Raw genomic sequence first — 13,257 nt, forward strand, 5'->3', positions numbered from 1 at the left:
AGATGTATAAATGCTACAGAATATGCCCACAACTATTTGCTGGCACAAAGTTGAAGGTTGAGCTGAGGTCTTTTTAGAGAGACAAGGTGAATGAGGGAATATCTTTTATTAGACCAGCTTCTGCTGGTGAAAGACATAACCTTTCAAGATCTTCTTTGGATTAGGTCTTTTTGAAAGTCAGTGCCATCATATGGATTGATAGGCTTTTCTTTTGTATTTCATAGACTATTTTTTAAAATAATAAAATACAAAAGTTTACCATTATGCATCATAATTGTTTCTATTTTTGTCCCAATGTCAAAGATAACATAATTACATAGAATTTTGCACATCTTAACTACTCAGAACTGTGGGTGTTTGGTGTGACAGATTGGGGGATATATCTGTGTCAAATTGTGAATTCCATGTTGTTTGGTGAACTCCACTTTGTTTCAGAGGTTCTACTCTGTATTGTAACCTTCATTTTGAAGCATGACCTTCATGTTATATTGCAACCTCATTTGTGGATTTGGAGGATTCCTTTAGTGGCAGGGGCTTAACACCTAGTGGAAAAACTATGGCTACACTAGAGAGCTTAAAGCAGCTCCCATTGGCTTAATTACTCCAGCCCCTGCCAGGGGCAGTAGCCATATCAGCAGGAGCTTTCCCACTGACATAGAACTGTCCACACCAGGATTAAATCGACATAAGTTATGTCGCTCGGGGAGGGGTGGGGGCTTATTCACACCCCTGAATGACATAATTTATGTTGATTTAAGCTGTAGTATAGCCATAGCCTTAGTCTGAGAAGCTATAAGAGAGCCATCAAAAGCCATCAGTGTTCAATGAGTCTCCCCTACCAGAATAATGGGTTTTCTACCAGAAGGGCTATTGACTTTGAATGATTCTCTATATAGAAGCTGAGGGGAGGAGGGAATTTTTCCATCTGAAGCATATGGTGAGAAGGAGAGCAGAGGCAGAGACTGTTTTAAAAGGTGCCTGAAAGGCCAAAAAGGGCTTGTAGCCTAAGAAGGACTCACAGGAGCTGTGGGGTAAGATTGGGGATTGTGTTATTTTTAATAAATCTATAACTCTCTAGGGAGCTTTGTTAAGAGAGAAAGTGTTTACCCTTAAAGAAATTTCTTTGGTGAGTCTGTGTTCTTTGTCTTCCAGCCACATTGTACCTGAAGGATGTAACTAGGAACCAGAGATCTCACAATCAGGCACACTGCGGGAATCTGTCTAAGCAGCTGGCGGTTCTGGAGGGCTGTGACACTAGTTTCAGGGTCTAAGATGGCCAAACTGCAGGGTCCCATGGTCCAAGATGAGTGTCAGACGCAGGGTCTGCCCCTGGGAGTGTGCCAGAGCTAGGAACAATGACCAATCACTTCCCAGACTCAAGGACTCTTAGAAGCACATTGACCCCAGAGTTGGGTCCCTTTACAACAGACGTAGGCTTGCCCAGAAGAGTGGAGAGGGCAAGGTTGTGACAGTTGAATTGGGGCACTGGAACCTAGCTAGCAGTGCCTGTGAGAGGCCTGGGGGAGTGGGAGCAGCAGTGGCTGTGGGGGGAGCGGGGTGTCTGGGGAGTGGAGGCAGCTCTTTGGGAGGCGGCTCTGGTGAAGGGGAACCTCGGAAGCGCCTTGATTGGCTGGGCGCTTGAGCAAGGCCGTGCCCACCCTCCTTGCTTCCGCGCCGCTGGCGGTGGAGCGGGCAGGGGATATAACGAGGCGGGGCGCTCAGAAGCGCCTCCCGGCGCGGGAGAGGAAGTGCCTCCAGCCGCCTGCGAGGGGCGGCCGTTCTCTCTCCCCCGGCGCTGGGAGGAGGCTGGGGGAAGTTTGTCTCCGCTGATGCTAGTCCGGCCGGCTCAGCTCGTAGCTCAGCAGCAGCAGCTCGCGTTGCTCCGGAGCCACCGGCCGCTCCCTCCAGGTAACTGCTCCGCCCCCTTTGCTCCGGCTCCCCGCGGGCCGGGCTGTGCCAGTCGCGTCCGCCGGAGTCTGGCAGCCCGAGCTCTGGCGGGGCTGCTGGCTGCCGCGCCTCCCCGGCTGCGCTGCGGTGGGAGGCGGGGTGACGCTTCTACTCTAGCCAGCCCCTCTTCGTTCACTCCCCGCTCCCCCGAGCCGGGCGCCTTGCTTGGGTCAGGCAGACGTTGGTCCAGTTAAAGGTCTTCCCTCGCCCAGCTGGGCTCGCCATTGACGGAATCACAAGGGTGGTGGAGCCAGGGACCGAGCCCCATCCTGGGTAGCTGAGTCTGTTTGGCCGGGGCAGGCGGTGGTGAGTGTAATGGTCGGTCTGTTTCGGTTTCCTCCTTTGGTGAACTCGCATGTTGTTGTAAAGTGCTGGTGGTTGCACGCCCACTTCATCTCCTGCTCGTTCGATAACACTTCTTGGTTCGTCGCTGGTCCTGGTAGAAACAAGAACCACTCCAATGTGGAAAAAGTAGCAATATGGGAGATTTTTAATAACTGCCCCGGCTCCAGTTTCTGGGCCAACGATCCGTGCTCTCTCTCCCTGATATCATCTTACTTGCAAAAGCACTCTTTTTCCTCAGCATTATGAAGTAGAAGCTATTTTAATGCAGTTGAAATTTACCAAGTTCATCTGCTATTGACCGAAAAAAAGATTTCTGGAAACTTTGTTCTGTTTCAAATAGGAGTGTTTTTAGCCGTTTAACTAATGGGTCTCCAGGTTTGTTGTTGTTGCTAACACTGTTGGCAACTTGAATGAATAAATAGAGTGAACCGTACAACGCAGTCAATCTTCTCCACGTATGAAACCTTTCAGAGGTATAACAGACTTTTTACATGAACTTTTTGGATCTAAGGTTAACCAATAATAACCCCTTTATTTCTGGGGTTTCTGCAAACATTGCTATCTACCTTGAGCCACATCTACATAATAGTATTTAAGTGCTAAAACATCTTGGCAATGGGCATGGCTTAGAGAAGATCAGACTTTTTTTATTTTTAAGGAATAGTATTCCTGTTTTCTGTCAAGGTTGGTAAAACAGAGCAGCAGAGTCTGAAGAAACAGATCTGAGGGCAGCAACAGTTTAGAAGGCTGTAAGTGGCTTTCTGAGATCTAAGCCTGGTGAGTGGTTTCAAACCTTAACAGGCAGCTCAGTATACCACTGGCATTTTGCCCCCTTTTCAAGGCTGTTCTGAAAAGTAAATCTTTTTGCTGGAAGGAGGTGAGGTTAATGACTTTTAAAGAGCAGTATGAGTTACCTATTTGGAGTATTTGCAATTCCAAACAGGTTTCTTAAATAGGGGGTTTCAGGTAGCTGATTTCAAGTTTGGCAAGAAATAACACCGAGGCTCTGTGGAACCAGAAAAGGGTTTTTTTTAGCACTGTAGCTGTTGGATATTTTGTAACTGAGCTGAAACCTCTCTTGTCTCTAGAAGACAATAGACCCCTTCTGCCTCTGTGAAGTAGGGAAAAAACATACTAGTGATGGAAGTCAAGTTATGGTACAAAATTTTTGTCGGAAGGTAAATATTTTGGAAATATGTACATTACTATTTAACTTTCTATCCTCTTTGGGAGTCTCCAGTGCCCTGTAAGGTTCACAACTCTCTTTCCTACTCTGAACTTTCTAGTGTCCTCAGATGTCAGTCCTTAAGATAATGAGATTGTACCAGAAAGAAGCTGTATCATCAGTGATGGGCTTCAGTTGCTTGGGGCACTTCTACTTGAGTGATATGCAACACTCCTTTCCCTGAGGCTAAGCACATCTCAGAGAATTTTTCCATGCTCCATTAACCTGTTTGAGGATAAGACAAATATCAGAGTCCAAAAATCTGCTGTTTTTACACCAACCACTAACTTCAGTGAAGTGAACTGCTCAGTGGGACTAACTGCATGAATAAAAATGTTCACCAGTTTGAGCAAAGGGCTTAGAATCTGCCCTGCTGAGTTTACACTGGTATGCTGGAGCAAAATTTAGTTCTTAAAATCTTTCATCAGAGTGGAGAATTTCCTACCTGTCTTTTAGACAAAGCTTTTAAAACCTTCCTCTTGCCACCTTCCCCCCCCCCCCAAAAAAAAGAAATCTAAAGGTTCTATTCCAATTGCAGCATGTTAAATTATTGAAATCTGACTTCCTAGAACTGCTGCTGCTACTGAGGGCTTGTCTACACTGCGAAGTTGTTGGCAAAACTTTTTTGTCTTTCATGAGTACTTAAAGCCCTCGTTTCCCCCCCCGCGCCCCCCCACAAAAGTTTTACCGATGGAAGTGGCAGTGTGAACGTGGTTTTGTTGGCAGGGCGACAAACCTAACGCTGCTCCTCGGCAGGGCTGGAAGTATTTTGTCATCAAAAGTGCTGACAAAATACCGATAGAGAACATTTACACATGCTGACTTTTAGTGACAAAGCTGTGTCGACACAGAGTTGTTGCTAAAAGCTGCATTGTGTAGATAAGCCCGTAGGAGAGGTAATTTCCCAGGAATTCAGCAGGCCAATAAACTAGATCAATGCTGCTAATCAGATACTAGTCAGCATTATTCACAGGAAAGCTTACTGTGGTTTTTAACCTTATCATTAAAAATAGCATGATAAGGAAACTAATTGGGATCCTTAATTAAACAAAAGTAAAAGTGAGGGAGAGGAAAATTGAAAGCAGAAAAAAGTATCTCCATACCCTTCAACAGAATATGGTCTTTCAGAATGCCAATAGCATCCAATGAGCCAGAGCTTTACAAAACATATAAATGCTATCCTGGAAAAGTCTGGTTTGCTGACAATAAAATTTTCTAAAATTTCATTTAATCTATGATAATTGTTCATCTTTCATAAGGTTTTAGGCATTCTTCACTTATGCATGTGTAAGTATGCTGCAAATGTCTGTTAGGAGGTCAATAACACAGTAAGGCAAGCACAGTTTTCAGGGGCGGTTCTATGTATTTTGCTGCTAAGCACGGCAGTCAGGAGGCTTTTGGTGGCACGCCTCCCACAGGCATGCCGCCAAAGGCAGCCTGACTGCCACCCTCACAGCACAGCAACTGTCAGGCCGCCCCAGGCACACGCTGGTGCCTGGAGCTGCCCCTGACAGTTTTCCATATAGAGAAAACTGAAAATTTTCAGATAACTTTGTTTTAAGTATGGTTTGCCTGTGGATGTTAAGAATGGGCCAACACAGATTTGCATGATCATGTGCTCAAAGAAATACTTTGGGACAGGTGGGTTACATAAAATATCTAATTTCAAAGTAGTGTTTTCTTATGTTAATGAGACTTCTATTTCTTGCACTGTTTTTAACTGTCTTCTGTTGATGTATAAGAGGATAATAGACCTGTGTGAATAACTGATTTCTTCAGTTTGCTGGCAGTCCGAAAAGTCAAAAGGGAAAAAAAAGTGGTTTGGGTTGAACTGAAATGTTTTTGGGTATTTTCAATAAATCAAAAAAAGTAATTTCATTCAATCCAAAACAGAACATCTAGGTTTGGAGAACTTTAGCCTTTTTTAAAATAAAAGCAAAATAAATAAAGAGCTGGATAACGTGGTGGTGGTGCTGGTACCTTACCTCTCTCCTGTTTACCCAATAGCCTCGTGGTTAGGGTACTCCCCTGAGATATGGGATTCAAACTGCTCTGTAGCAGGGTCTAGCCAACGGGCCATACAGAAAAGAGTGAAATCCTGACTCCATTGAAGTCAATGGCAAAAAGTTCCATTCATTTTAATGAAGCCAGGATTTCACCCTACATATTTGGATAGGCACAGTATAAGAATCTAGATTTTGAGAGTGAGGGGCAATGTTAATTTAAAGAAACTGCCATATTTGCTGCTTACCTCCCAGGTGCAAGAAGTTTGGATTTGCATTTGACAGTTGTATCTTTTAGCATTGCTGCAATTAAAGTTGGAGGTACCTAAGTTAGAAATTTTTTGGAAGGAAAAAAATCCCCACTGTTTCTACTGTTGGTGTAGCTCCACCAGTGGGTGCAGTGGTGCAGAAAGGGGTCTTAAACACCATGCTAGGGTAGTCAGTGTTTTAAACAATGTCCTCTAACTAGGCTTAAAAAAAAAAAGGCCAGGGAGCTTTGCGAACAGGGGCTGCTAACAGGGAGTTTCGCAAGGGAGTTTAGAAGGGGAGTGGGAAGGGAGCGGGAGTCCCTCGCCGGCCATAACCCCTTCCCTGTAGCCCCCCCTAAAATCCTAAAACCTATAAACCAAACTACATTCCAAAACTACTTTCTGTAAACCAGCCTTTCACTAACTAGGAGACAATGCAGGCAGAAGCCCAGCAGCAGAGTGGGGGCTATCCAGTTTATTGCACTGAGTGTAGCATGTATGATTACCTGCCCTGTGGGCGGGTTGCGTATGTGTGCAGTCGGTGCAAGGAGCTCCTGGCCCTCAGAGACCATGTACAGACTTTGGAGGCCAGGGTGGCAGAACTGGAGGAGCTGAGAGAGGCAGAGAGGTATGTTGATGAGGCTTTCCGGGACACTGTAGAATTGTCCCACCTCCGCTTAGACAGCACCTGTGCTGTTGAGGAGGAAGAAGGGCCCAGGGAAGTAGAGCAGGCAATGGGAGCAGAGGGAAACCTTCCCGTAGTTGGGACCCTCCTTCCAGATGGTGCTGGGGTTGCCTCTCGCACTGAGGTTGCCTCTCCGGGGGAGGGAACTCCAGTTTCTAGGAAAAGGCAGGTGTTAGTAATGGGAGATTCGATTATTAGAAATGTAGATAGCTGGGTCTGTGATGACCGGGAGAACCGTATGGTGACTTGCCTGCCTGGTGCGAAGGTTGCGGATCTCTCGAGGCATCTAGATAGACTTATGTGTAGTGCTGGGGAGGAGCCGGTGGTCGTGGTACATGTAGGTACCAATGACATAGGGAAGGGTAGGAGAGATGTCCTGGAAGCCAAATTTAGGCTGCTAGGGAAGAGACTGAAATCCAGGACCTCTATGGTGGCATTTTCAGAAATGCTCCCAGTTCCACGCGCAGGGCCAGGTAGGCAGGCAGAGCTTCAGAGTCTCAATGCGTGGATGAGACGATGGTGTAGAGAGGAGGGGTTCACGTTCATTAGGAACTGGGGAAACTTCTGGGATGGGAGGAGCCTATACAGGAGAGATGGGCTCCACCTAAACCAAAGTGGAACCAGACTGCTGGCGCTAAACATTAAAAAGGTTGTAGAGCAGTTTTTAAACTAGGTGATGGGGGAAAGCCGACTGCTGCAGAGAAGCGTGTGGATCGGACACAGACTTCTCTTAGGGGAGAGTCTGATGATAGAGAATCTCCAGGTTATAGTCAGGAGCAGAGGAATGAGAAATATAATGTAAGGGCCGGATCAGATGATGAACAGTCACATAAAAAAGAATCTGGCACATCAGAAAAAGGCAGGCTAATAAACAGGGACAAGTTTTTAAAGTGCTTGTACACAAATGCCAGAAGTCTAAATAATAAGATGGGTGAACTAGAGTGCCTTGTGATAAAGGAGGATATTGATATAATAGGCATCACAGAAACCTGGTGGACTGAGAGCAATCAATGGGACACAATCATTCCGGGGTACAAAATATATCGGAAGGACAGAACAGGCCGTGCAGGGGGAGGAGTGGCACTATATGTTAAAGAAAGTGTAGATTCAAATGAAGTAAAAATCTTAAGCGAATCCACAGGTTCCATAGAGTCTCTATGGATAGAAATTTCATGCTCTAGTAAAAATATAACATTAGGGATCTATTATCGACCACCTGACCAGGACAGTAATAGTGATGATGAAATGCTAAGGGAAATTAGAGAGGCTATCAAAATTAAGAACCCAATAATAGTGGGGGATTTCAATTATCCCCATATTGACTGGGAACATTTCACTTCAGGACGAAATGCAGAGATAAAATTTCTCGATACTTTAAATGACTGCTTCATGGAGCAGCTGGTACGGGAACCCACAAGGGGCGAGGCGACTCTAGATTTAATCCTGAGTGGAGCGCAGGAGCTGGTCCAAGAGGTAACTATAGCAGGACCGCTTGGAAATAGTGACCATAATACAATAGCATTCAACATCCCTGTGGTGGGAAGAACATCCCAACTGCCTACCACTGTGGCCTTTAATTTCAAAAGGGGGAACTATACAAAAATGAGGGGGTTAGTTAGACAAAAGTTAAAAGGTACATTGACTAAAGTGAAATCCCTGCAAGTTGCGTGGGCCCTTTTTAAAGACACCATAATAGAGGCCCAACTTCAATGTATACCCCAAATTAAGAAAAACTGTAAAAGAACTAAAAAAGAGCCACCGTGGCTTAACCACCATGTAAAAGAAGCAGTGAAAGATAAAAAGACTTCCTTTAAAAAGTGGAAGTCAAATCCTAGTGAGGCAAATAGAAAGGAGCACAAACGCTGCCAACTTAAGTGCAAGAGTGTAATAAGAAAAGCCAAAGAGGAGTTTGAAGAACGGCTAGCCAAAAACTCCAAAGGTAATAACAAAATGTTTTTTAAGTACATCAGAAGCAGGAAGCCTGCTAAACAACCAGTGGGGCCCCTTGATGATGAAAATACAAAAGGAGCGCTTAAAGATGATAAAGTCATTGCGGAGAAACTAAATGGATTCTTTGCTTCAGTCTTCACGGCTGAGGATGTTAGGGAGATTCCCAAACCTGAGCTGGCGTTTGTAGGTGACAAATCTGAGGAACTGTCACAGATTGAAGTATCAGTAGAGGAGGTTTTGGAATTAATTGATAAACTCAACATTAACAAGTCACCGGGACCAGATGGCATTCACCCAAGAGTTCTGAAAGAACTCAAATGTGAAGTTGCGGAACTATTAACTAAGGTTTGTAACCTGTCCTTTAAATCGGCTTCGGTACCCAATGACTGGAAGTTAGCTAATGTAACGCCAATATTTAAAAAGGGCTCTAGGGGTGATCCCGGCAATTACAGACCGGTAAGTCTAACGTCGGTACCAGGCAAATTAGTTGAAACAATAGTAAAGAATAAAATTGTCAGACACATAGAAAAACATAAACTCTTGAGCAATAGTCAACATGGTTTCTGTAAAGGGAAATCGTGTCTTACTAATCTATTAGAGTTCTTTGAAGGGGTCAACAAACATGTGGACAAGGGGGATCCGGTGGACATAGTGTACTTAGATTTCCAGAAAGCCTTTGACAAGGTCCCTCACCAAAGGCTCTTACGTAAATTAAGCTGTCATGGGATAAAAGGAAAGGTCCTTTCATGGATTGAGAACTGGTTAAAGGACAGGGAACAAAGGGTAGGAATTAATGGTAAATTCTCAGAATGGAGAGGGGTAACTAGTGGTGTTCCCCAAGGGTCAGTCCTAGGACCAATCCTATTCAATTTATTCATAAATGATCTGGAGAAAGGGGTAATCAGTGAGGTGGCAAAGTTTGCAGATGATACTAAACTGCTCAAGATAGTTAAGACCAAAGCAGATTGTGAAGAACTTCAAAAAGATCTCACAAAACTAAGTGATTGGGCAACAAAATGGCAAATGAAATTTAATGTGGATAAATGTAAAGTAATGCACATTGGAAAAAATAACCCCAACTATACATACAACATGATGGGGGCTAATTTAGCTACAACGAGTCAGGAAAAAGATCTTGGAGTTATCGTGGATAGTTCTCTGAAGATGTCCACGCAGTGTGCAGAGGCGGTCAAAAAAGCAAACAGGATGTTAGGAATCATTAAAAAGGGGATAGAGAATAAGACTGAGAATATATTATTGCCCTTATATAAATCCATGGTACGCCCACATCTCGAATACTGTGTACAGATGTGGTCTCCTCACCTCAAAAAAGATATTCTAGCACTAGAAAAGGTTCAGAAAAGAGCAACTAAAATGATTAGGGGTTTAGAGAAGGTCCCATATGAGGAAAGATTAAAGAGGCTAGGACTCTTCAGTTTGGAAAAGAGAAGACTAAGGGGGGACATGATAGAGGTATATAAAATCATGAGTGATGTTGAGAAAGTGGATAAGGAAAAGTTATTTACTTATTCACATAATATAAGAACTAGGGGTCACCAAATGAAATTAATAGGCAGCAGGTTTAAAACAAATAAAAGGAAGTTCTTCTTCACGCAGCGCACAGTCAACTTGTGGAACTCCTTACCTGAGGAGGTTGTGAAGGCTAGGACTATAACAATGTTTAAAAGGGGACTGGATAAATTCATGGTGGCTAAGTCCATAAATGGCTATTAGCCAGGATGGGTAAGGAATGGTGTCCCTAGCCTCTGTTCGTCAGAGGATGGAGATGGATGGCAGGAGAGAGATCACTTGATCGTTGCCTGTTAGGTTCACTCTCTCTGGGGCACCTGGCATTGGCCACTGTCGGTAGACAGATACTGGGCTAGATGGACCTTTGGTCTGACCCGGTATGGCCTTTCTTATGTTCTTATGTTCTTATGGCCTATCCAGCATTGTACTTAATATGTCAGTGGCCACTAGTGCCCTATCTAAACTAGCTCTCTCACTAGTGATATTTTAGCAGTAATTCCTTTTATATAGATAAGGACATGATGTTGGTGTATATAATGGCCATGTCTGACAGAAAGGGTCAATATTTATTTTTTAAAGCTTAAGACCTTGTCTTTGTTGCTAAAAAACGCATACCTTTTACCTTGCAGTAACTATGAGGGCAGGGTACTGGACTCGATGACCTCTCGAGGTCCCTTCCAGTCCTAGAATCTATGAATAGTGTGAGAGAGATCCTGAAGTGAAAACCACAGTGAAAATGAGCCACTCTTCCTTATGATAAAACTAGGGCTGTCAAGCAATTAAAAAAATATTTTTTTAAAATCATGTGATTAAACAATAATAGAATACTATTTATTTAAATCTTCTGGATGTTTTCTACATTTCAAATATATTGACTTTAATTGCAACACAGAATACAAAGTGTACAGTGCTCACTTTATATTTATTGTTATTACAAATATTTGTGCTGTAAAAAAAGTGTTTTTCAGTTGTCCTCATACAAGTACTGTAGTGCAATCTCTTTATCATGAAAGCAGCAAAGAGTCCTGTGGCACCTTATAGACTAACAGATGTATTGGAGCATGAGCTTTCATGGGTGAATACCCACTTCGTTGGATGCATGCTTCAATACGTCTGTTAGGCCTTGGCTACACTTGCAAATTTGCAGCGCTGCAGCAGGGTGTGAAAACACACCCTTTCCAGTGCTGCAAATTGCGGCGCTGCAAAGCGCCAGTGTGGTCAAAGCCCCAGCTCTGGGAGCGCGGCTCCCAGCGCTGTATGTTATTCCCCACAGGGAGGTGGAGTACGGACAGCGCTGGGAGAGCTCTCTCCCAGCACTGGCGCTTTGGCTACACTTAGCGCTTCAAAGCACTGCCGCGGCAGCGCTTTGAAGTGCAAGTGTAGCCAAAGCCTTAGTCTATAAGGTGCCACAGGATTCTTTGCTGCTTTTACAGATCCAGACTAACACGGCTACCCCTCTGATACTTTATCATGAAAGTTGAACTTGCTGTTGTAGCTGGCATTGCAAGATACTTATGTGCCAGATGCACTAAAGATTCATATGTCCCTTCATGCTTCAACCAACATTCCAGAGGGGACATGTCCATGCTGATGATGGGTTCTACTCGCTAACGATCCAAAACAGTGTAGACCAACGCATGTTCACGTTCAGCATCTGAGTCATATGCCAGCAACAGAAGGTTGATTTTCTTTTTTGATGGTTCGGGTTCTGTAGTTTCCACATTGGAGTGTTGGTCTTTTAAGACGTCTGAAAGCATGTTTCACACCTTGTCCCTTTCAGATTTTGGAAGGCGCTTCAGATTCTTAAACCTTGGGTTGAGTGCTGTAGCTATCTTTAGAAATCTCACATTGGTACCTTCTTTGTGTTTTGTCAAATCTGCAGTGAAAGTGTTCTTTAAAAGGAACAACATGGGCTGGATCATCATCTGAGACTGCTATAATATGAAATACACGTCAGAATGAGGGTAAAACAGAGCAGGGGAAATACCCCAAGGAGTTCAGTCAAAATTTAAGTAACACATTATTTTCTTTAACGAGCATCAGCATGGAAGCATGTCCTCTGGAATGGTAGCTGAAGCATAAAGGGGCATACAAATGTTTAGCATATCTGGCATGTAAATACCTTGCAATGCCAGCTACAAAAGTGCCATGCAACCACTGTTCTCACATGCAGGTGACATTGTAAATAAGAAGCCAGCAGCATTATCTCCTATAAATATAAACAAACTTGTTTGTCCTAGCGATTGGCTGAATAAAAAGTAGGACTGAGTGGACTTGTAGGCTCTAAAGTTTTACATTGTTTTGTTTTTGAGTGCAGTTATGTAACCAAAAAAAATCTGCATTTGTAAGTTGCACTTTCATGATAAAGAGATTGCTTTATGGTGCTTGTATGAGGTGAATTGAAAAATATTTTATCATTTTTACAGTGCAAATATTTGTAATTAAAATAATATAAAGTGAGCACTGTACACTTTATATTCTGTTGTAATTCAAATATATTTGAAAATGTAGGAAAACATCCAAAAATAGTTGTTAAATTTCAATTGATATTCTATCGTTTAACAGTGCAATTAAAACTGATTAATCGTGATTAAGTTTTTTAATCGTGATTTATTTTTGAGTTAATCTGTGATTAATCAGTAGCCTAGATAAAATGAAAGTGTCTTGTCTTCACTGTGTTTTTCACATCAAAATAGCTCAGAAACATTAGATACTGCAAGGTTAAAAAAAACCTTTTTTTTAAGCAGTGAAGACAAGGGCATGTTCTTCAGGGCAGGCCCTGTTCTCTATGACCTTGTCTCCACTAGTGTCTTGTTCTTAAATTTCCCACTGTTCTGGCAGGTGCAGCTCTACCAGCACGAACAGTAGTGTAGACAAGGCACTGGTAACTGCATTTTAACCTTGGTGTTGTCTAGACCCTGTTCTGAGCAGGATCAGATGATGCAATAGTTAAAATACCCACTGCCAGTCTGTTATTACCTTTGGCATAGCTGCTCTTGGTGGAGTTGCACTGATAGCTGCAGTAATGGAAAATTAAGAGGAAAACATCTAGTGTAACTAGAAGTTGATCCAATAAAATATATTACCTCACCCCCCCATCCTTGTCTCCTCCTTTGGGTTGGACCAATCAGAGGCTGTTCTACAGCTGCGTCATAGAATACATTTTCCTGAACCAATCCTATAGTCCCACATTTTTTAAAACATGAGCCATCTCCCTCCTCCCCTTTAGCTGCCTTATTCGTATCTTAAAAAATAGACCCAAGCATCTTTCCTGCCATGTAGCACTTTTACACAGGTATTTTAATAAAGATTAAAACCATAAGC

At 43.3% G+C, this 13,257-nt stretch overlaps 1 protein-coding gene across 7 annotated transcripts in view; it reads left to right on the top strand.

Moving 5' to 3' along the window:
* The window catches only part of GCNT1 (glucosaminyl (N-acetyl) transferase 1), a 58,969-nt gene that overhangs the window by 16,019 nt on the left and 29,693 nt on the right, over positions 1–13,257 (top strand). For 2 of the 7 annotated variants that reach the window (XM_045022107.1, XM_045022113.1), the window contains exon 1: positions 1,702–1,908. The exons of 2 other annotated variants lie outside the window; for them this stretch is intronic. The gene's annotated coding sequence lies outside the window, so the exon portion shown is untranslated. Of the gene's footprint in view, positions 1–1,701; positions 1,909–2,129; positions 2,266–13,257 lie in introns of those variants that run through there. 3 more of the 7 variants (XM_045022108.1, XM_045022114.1, XM_045022112.1) reach the window with 2 other exon arrangements.

Source organism: Mauremys mutica, chromosome 6 (assembly GCF_020497125.1).
Source record: "Mauremys mutica isolate MM-2020 ecotype Southern chromosome 6, ASM2049712v1, whole genome shotgun sequence".
Lineage (NCBI taxonomy): Eukaryota > Metazoa > Chordata > Testudines > Geoemydidae > Mauremys > Mauremys mutica.